Genomic DNA, 7,451 nt, shown 5'->3' with positions numbered 1-7,451 from the left:
AGGGAGTCTGAGAAGTATTTTAGTAGAAAGCTCATTCTATTTGCTTTAGTCCATTTTTCCAAGCAATGACTCACTTCAGAAACTAGTGGATATGGACTATTTTGAGTAGCTTTTACCAACAGCTGTACATTGTGACTGGACTGTAGACGTCAAAAGTTCATTTAGGTGTTGAGTGTAGAGGGAGTACAAGACTAGTTGGCTCTATGAAGACTGCATCAGATGCTGTGTCTCTTCCAGCCATTGTGATTATCATGATGCATGGACTAAGTAAATCCAAAACCTGCAATTGGCAATATCAGGGACAGTTGATTGAGATTTAGAACCATAAAATGGCTTGGGTTGGAAGGAACCTTAAAGATCATCTAATTCCAACTTCCCTGCTATTAGCACAACATCTCTCACTAGACCAGGTTGCTCAGAGCCCCATCCAACCTGGCCTTGAACACTTCCAGGGTTGGGACATCCACAGCCTCTCTGGGCAACCCATGCCAGTGTCCCACTACTTTTACTCTCAGAGTTAAGGATTTCCTCTGAACATCTAATTTAAGCCCAGACTCTTTCAGTTTAAAGCCATTAAAATTGCCTCTTCATGATTCTATGATTCTATCTTTAACACAAACTAGATAATGTCACGGCCAACTGTAGGATGTAAATATTCTGTTTATTTGCCTATTCTTTCTGTCAAAACCTCCTTGGGTGATTGCTGAGGTCTTAATTTTGTGTTAAGGATTTTATGGAAGAAGCTGGTACACCAAGTCAGGAAGAGAAGTACCACACATATTTTTTGTGCGCCATTACCCTCTCTCCAAGCAGCCTTGATGAGTATTGAGCTGATGGGAGCCCTCTGCTACACCATTTCTGTGATTACCACTGCTCGATGACTGCTGCAACATCATAAAGTGATTGCAATAATAAAGTAATGCTTCACATGTATGGTGATCAATGGTGGGAAACACTTCCAAGTGGCTTGGTGAGGTCCATGCTGCCTTTTGACCACCTGCACTCAGTCCCTGCCAGACTAGAGCATCACTGAAGCTGTCACGGGTTGGGTTGTTCTTCAGTCCCAGCTATGCCCCAGCACAGAGATAATGCTAACTATCTCACCTGACTGATGAGTACAAAAAATTATGCTCTGTTGATGCTTCATTGCAGTAGATTTTGATGTAATTAACCCTAAGTTTTTGATGTTATGGGGGGGGGGTGTGATTTTTTTGGGTTTTTTTGTGGAAACAAATTGATTTGAATGTGTATTTGTTCCATCCTATACAGTCTTCTCTGAAGACACTGAGTGGGATGGATTAATTCTTCCCGTTCCTGAGTACTCTTTAGAAAGATTATTCAGGACTGTGTCTTGCCACCTTCAAACACAGTGCGTGTCTCCTGGAGATGTGCCAGAGAAGCTAAGAGTGCTGCATCACAGGGATGTTTAAAACCAGAGAACTTGACAGCATGTAGATCCAGACATGGACACAGGGCCCAGACAGAGCAGCCTGGCAACTTTCCGGCAGTTCTCAGTGAGACACATGGGTCTATCACAAATCCAAAACACATTATGCTCAGAAGAAATCTTTGATTTCATACAGTTGGTATAAAATAAAACAGTGTGCTGCTGCACAGGATGGCTCATACAGCACACAAGAACAGTGCTCCCCAAAGGGTTGGTGATGGCTGGGGATCATGCAGGTTGAGACAAGATTAATAAAACAAGAGGAAAGGTATTAAAAATTATTTTTTGACTGATTACAATTATTCTTTGTGTGTACAAGTGCAAAGATTCATGTGGTCTCCTGTCCAAACATGACAGCCTATTTATTCAACCGCATGCTTCAGATTTAGAGCAATGTCCTCACAGTAAGGGGGTATCAAGCAGCTCCTGTTTGAAACTCTGCAGACAGCACCTCTGAAAATCTCCCCCATTCACAAAAATGCTACGACAGCTAAGATTGCCTAAAAGTCCTTCCCCAATCACAGATGCTGTATGCAGCTTTTCAAAACTATATCTCCAATCCAGAGTCATTAAATAACCTGAACATTCCAAATCGAGACAATTATCTATCTCCTCTCTGATAAATCTCTTCAGTGAAAGTGACCAATTAAAAAGACTCTATTTTAGGCACTTGCTGTTCAGTCACGAAAAAAATAAAACTGAAATAAAATTTCTAAACAAGGTCTAAAAAAATCTATCGCTTGTTCTAATTCTTCCTAAGGCATGATGGCCTCCAGTAATTCTGAGACTTTTTACACGGTGGTTTGGGTAGCCACAGTATTTGAGAGAAGTTGAATTATGTGTTCATTTGCCTGAATAATGAAGGAGGCAGTGGCAAGAATCCCTACAGAATCCTGGCGTAGCAACAGAGCAAAATGAATGAGAAGAAAGGACTGAGAAAAAAATTGTGCTAGGTCTGCTAACATTGGGAATTCAGCAGGTGCAACCCAGGTCAACTTTTCAAAAACTAAACAAGGAATTCAGCTTTCCTTTCTCTCAACATGGATTTCTTCAGCAATATGCCAGAAACTTTTTCTGACACGTGAGTAAGATAGAAAGGTTTATGATTCCTTTAAAAACTTTACCTTTTCTAACACCCTTCAGCCCCTTCCTCACTTTTCCCAATTGCATTTTTGAGCCATATCAGATAGGAAAATTTTAAGCCAGCTAAAGAGTGACAACTATTGGGGGTTTTGTCTGTGTTCTTAATTGAAAATTTGTACAGTAACACTAAAAAGATAAATGCACTATAAAAGTGAAGACGTGATATATTTAGAGCAGTTGGGTAATCTTATTTTAAAATAACTGATGACTTAGTTAAGGTTGCAGAGTTTTTAATCTATGCTGAGTGATTCTAGTAATATCATTTATTAACCAAGACCTATCATATGCAAATGTATGTCATTTTTGTTTGGAACTGACATCACACTAAGAAAATATATTTGCTTCTATTTGCTTCTTTGTGTTCTAGCTTTGTGCTTCTTTTTCTTCTAGCTCATCACCTTTCTTCCATTGCTTGGGTCTTTCTTGTATTTCAAATATACTGGAAAACATGCTGAATGATTAAAATGATTCCTAGACCAACTCATCTAAATGCTAGCATGCAAATGGATTGTGTTTGTCACTGTTGAAAAATCTACCTTTAATAACTGCTGGTGAGTATTTTCTTTTTATTTTTTTCCCCATTTTCATTGGAACATAAGTCTATTTACTGTCAGCATATGATACGACTACTTCTTTAGTAACTGCAGGACAGAATTATGTCCACTGTGCTTCAATACTGGGATTTTCCCTATTTCAAACAGCTTTTGTGCATTTTTCCTATCCTAATGTATCTAAAATGCTGTTGTATCTTATCAACTGACCCTAGACAGCTGCTTATGTTCTTTTGTCTCACTTATCCTTTTTTTATTATTCATAACTTCTAATTTATATTAATCACTATGAACATCCTCCTTTTTTCTGAACAGTTTTATATTGTTCTCTAATTAATTATTGGGGTTTTTACATTCCCTCTAAATCAAGTTGGTTGGTTTGGGGTTTTTTCCCCCATGTGGTTCTTTCCTAAAACTGAAAGATTGTGACCAGACAGTATTTTAAAAGCAGCTTGCAATTTGCATTTGCAATTTTTTGTTTAAATGCCTTTATTCCATCTGATATGATTCAACTGCTTTTGAGATGCCAGTAACTGGGAAGCAAGTTTTGCCATACAGAGCCTTTCTCTTCCTCATTTGTCCATTTTGCCTAAATAGGTTAAAACCAATTTTTTAACATCTCCATTATACAGATTTTCCTATAGGAATACCACTGAAGTGAATTTTCCTCTTCTAAATGAGAAGTTCTGCATTAAAACAAGAGCAGATGCTCTTCTTCTCTTGAGTTAGCAAAAGGTTTGGGTCTAACATTAACAGCTGCCTATTCACTGCCAAAGCCTGTGGCTGAATCAAAGCTCCCTGGAAGCACAGCCACAGCAAGCAACTGTGGTTACCTCCAGAGCTGCCCAGGTGGAAATTCACCATCACCATATTGTTTCCCTTCCCATTTGGTATGTGGAAGCACAGGCCAATTTCTTAAACCTGGATGCCAGCTCAACTTAGTAAATTCAAATTTCAGCAGCAGGAGCAAAGCTGACCCTAAATTAAATCTTGTGAATCAATAGAAATATTCAAATATGCTTCTCCCAATGTTAGAATTTCAGTCCTTAATCCTGCAAGTATAGAACCACCTTCAACAGCCAGCTGTTAGCCACTGGTAGATTTAAATTATGTTCATGAGGGTCTGCATACCTACTGAAAGTGCTTAAGGACTTGAAAATCAAAGGCATTTGAAAATGATAACCATGATAATATATGAGTGCTCCAAACTATTTAGAAAAAAACTGTTTCTATCTATTCCTTTCTTGTGGGCTGTATAAAATAAACAACTTGATTAGCTCTAGCTTGACTGTGTGAAGGGTATATTTATTATTGGAAAAGAACTGCTTTTGAAGAAAGGAGTTTTAACTTCAGTTTTGAAAGGTCATTTTAAATGGTCATAATAGTTGTCCTGAATTCACCTGAGATTTGTGTTTGGGACCTATTCCCCTTCAGCTATGGTAGGTGTTTTAAAAGACCCAAGTACAAGATATTTTGGGTATTGATTGCTGAACAATGAGAATTTGTCATCAAAATGACAAAAATATCTGCTGTTCCCTGCCAGGGCAATTTATCTGAGCTGACAATCATCTCCACAGAGCATCTCCCATCCTGGCTCCAGGGTCTGCTCTAGTGCATCCTCTACCTCCCACTTGCACTTGACCCAGGCAAACAGTTCTTTCACTTTTCTTTATTTGGTCAGTAGCTGATTTTTTTCTTAGCCACTGAAATTTCTATCAAGCTGTGTATGACTTGCCAGAGAAAGTTTGCTGTTTCCATTTATTTTCCTCCTCCTCATAAAGGAAAAATGTAGTATTGCTCTTCTTAAATTGGAAATGGCATTTCTTTTGTTTAACCTAATGTCCCCTCTGTATTTTGGACCTCTCATGAGCAGAGTCTTTTTCTATTTTTGTGGTTTCTAAGCATTTTTTTATTATTAAAATTTTCTATAAATTTACTTCTGCTTTTAAAAGGGAACTTGGCGAGTGACATTTTGTCATGCAACTGTGCACTGATCATCAATGTTTAATTAAAACCTGTCATTGAGAGGTGATGTCCTTCCTTAGGAATGAATTTACTGTAGCAGTGAAAGTCTAGAGGGGCAGTTCTCTTGCTGTCACAGATCGACTTAAAAGACCAGAGAGACACGCAGGAAGACAACGAACAGTTCTGTGCATATTTATGGACTTGTTGTGCATGTGGTAAGTACTCTCCTGACAGCTAGTGTTAAATCCAATCAATCATCACTTAAATACATCACTGTGTATATTCACCTCACTCCTTCATTAGCATTCATTAGCAATTAATCAACACAGCAGTAGTCTCTGGAAAGATCAACAATCCATAAGGTACATTTACATTAAAGATGAGCAAGTGAACATTTGTTCCACTTCAGCTAAGTCTTGTGTATTGTCATTTCTTCAAGGAGTGAAAGACATTGATCAAGAAAATGACTGATTGATTGATAGATAGAACGTGCCATCTATTGCCTCTGAAGACCATTTTTCTTCAAACCAGAGGACAGTAGATTTTGCTCAGAAAAAACTTTCTGTCTTCAGTTTCACAGGGTGTTTCACCATACTGGTTGAAAATATCTTCCTTCCTTAAATCCACCAGCTTTGGAGACAAACTCTGTTGCTGAATGTCTTTCAGTTTCTAAAATATGACCACATTCTAGGGTAGAGGGGTCCAGACATATCCTTTTAGCACCAGACATGGAATTATGTTTCGCTGATTTATTTCTTCAGCCAAAGCAATTAATTAGCAGCATTTCTGAGGCAAAGTGGAAGCAAAAATTATATTCAGGCATATAAAAAATACAGCCTTACTTTTTTGTTCTATTACATTAAGAAATAATAAATCTTAATACTTTCTGAGACCTTTACAACTCTGCGGAAAATTAACTAAACTAAGATGAATTGAAGTAGTTGTTCCGCTCCACTTATTACATAAATATATACTGATAATGATATCTTTAGTGTTTATCTTAAGTACTCTTCAGACTTTATAGCAGTGAAATGATATAATCAGGTTTTAATTTGATTGTTTTCTTTTGTGATAGAAAATATGTATTTCAAAATATTTTTCTAATCTTAGTTGCCAAAATTAATTTAAAGGATAATTTATCACCTTATATTCAATCAAATGGAAACATTTGCATTACTAAAAATATTAAGTTGTTGAGACACTAAGTAAGCATGTATTTCTTCAGTAATTCCTTTGCTTTCATGGAGGTGCATTAAGTTACTATCATTGTGTTGTTAGCATGATAAAATATCCAGTGTCTAATAAACATTCAGTTCTTTGTGAATATTGAAAGCTTCCTTTTTAATGCACCAGTTATGGATTTGGATTGCTAGTTTATCTCCTTCAATGTATCCTGTTACTTGTTTCATGATTTCTTTTTAATTGCCTTCACATACAAATGCTATCTCTTTCTTATCTATGACTTGATATACCTTTGGACAGATATAACTGGGTATATGACCTCTCTGTGTCATACCTCAGAACTACTGAGCCATTTCACAGGACAACTCACCTCTAATTCTCTGTGTGGCCACTCTGTTCCCTCTACACATTTTTTGTTTGTTTGTTCATTTGTTTTAACATGAATCTTTGTTCTATGAAATATCTTTTCTTTCTTGTACCAATACTTCAGTGAAAATGTTTGTTAAGGTTAGGATAACCCCAAAGTGAAGTACTGTGAATGTGCTTAAATAGCAATTTATGTCTTCCAGCTGAAGTGTGGTGGTGGGAAGAGAAGGAGTTGTTTTCCATATTGCAGAAATAGAGAAAGTTGCATGGTCTTTCTATTTAATGAAGGACTTTGACATTGTGTTCCACTATGATATGAGATGAACCCTTCCCTGTTTGAAAGTCTTCACCTCCTTGGTAGGACTGTTTAGACCTGTAGACCCTGAAAGCTCACATCAGGGAAAACTCATGTGTTATGGGAAATCTGGTAGGCCATATCTAGTATCTGGATACATGCACAACCCTGCCAGAAATAAAGGCTTCTCTGCAAAAACACATTGATATGGTCAAAATTCTTCATCATTCAAACACAACGAAATATTGAGCACAATTCCAGGAAATTTTAAATATAACTAAGACTACTCACCCCCACCCTTCCTCTCTGCTTGATTGGCTTCTCAGAGGTGGCTTGGCAGGATTCACAGCAGTCAGGGCACCAGCAACCTTGGCTAGAGAGATAGTAAACAAAACAATAGTGTGGATTCCATTATGAGTTTATCTGCCCACTCCTATGCTACCATCCTTATCAAAAACTCTGACCTAGCACAAAGATAAGCTTTGCTCCTCTCTTCCCCTGA

General features: G+C 37.5%; 1 long non-coding RNA gene across 1 annotated transcript in view; it reads left to right on the top strand.

The window, feature by feature from the left end:
* The first annotated feature begins 2,515 nt into the window (after positions 1-2,515).
* LOC108445678 overlaps positions 2,516-7,451 on the top strand; it is an 8,265-nt gene continuing 3,329 nt past the window's right edge. The window contains exons 1-2 of the long non-coding RNA XR_001860626.1: positions 2,516-3,141; positions 5,187-5,321. This is a non-coding gene — a long non-coding RNA (uncharacterized LOC108445678). The remainder of the gene's footprint in view (positions 3,142-5,186; positions 5,322-7,451) is intronic.

This window comes from Corvus brachyrhynchos, unplaced genomic scaffold (genome assembly GCF_000691975.1).
Source record: "Corvus brachyrhynchos isolate BGI_N302 unplaced genomic scaffold, ASM69197v1 scaffold302, whole genome shotgun sequence".
NCBI lineage: Eukaryota > Metazoa > Chordata > Aves > Passeriformes > Corvidae > Corvus > Corvus brachyrhynchos.
The sequence above is the reverse complement of the archived record's forward strand: the minus strand, read 5'-3'. Positions and strand labels throughout refer to the sequence as shown.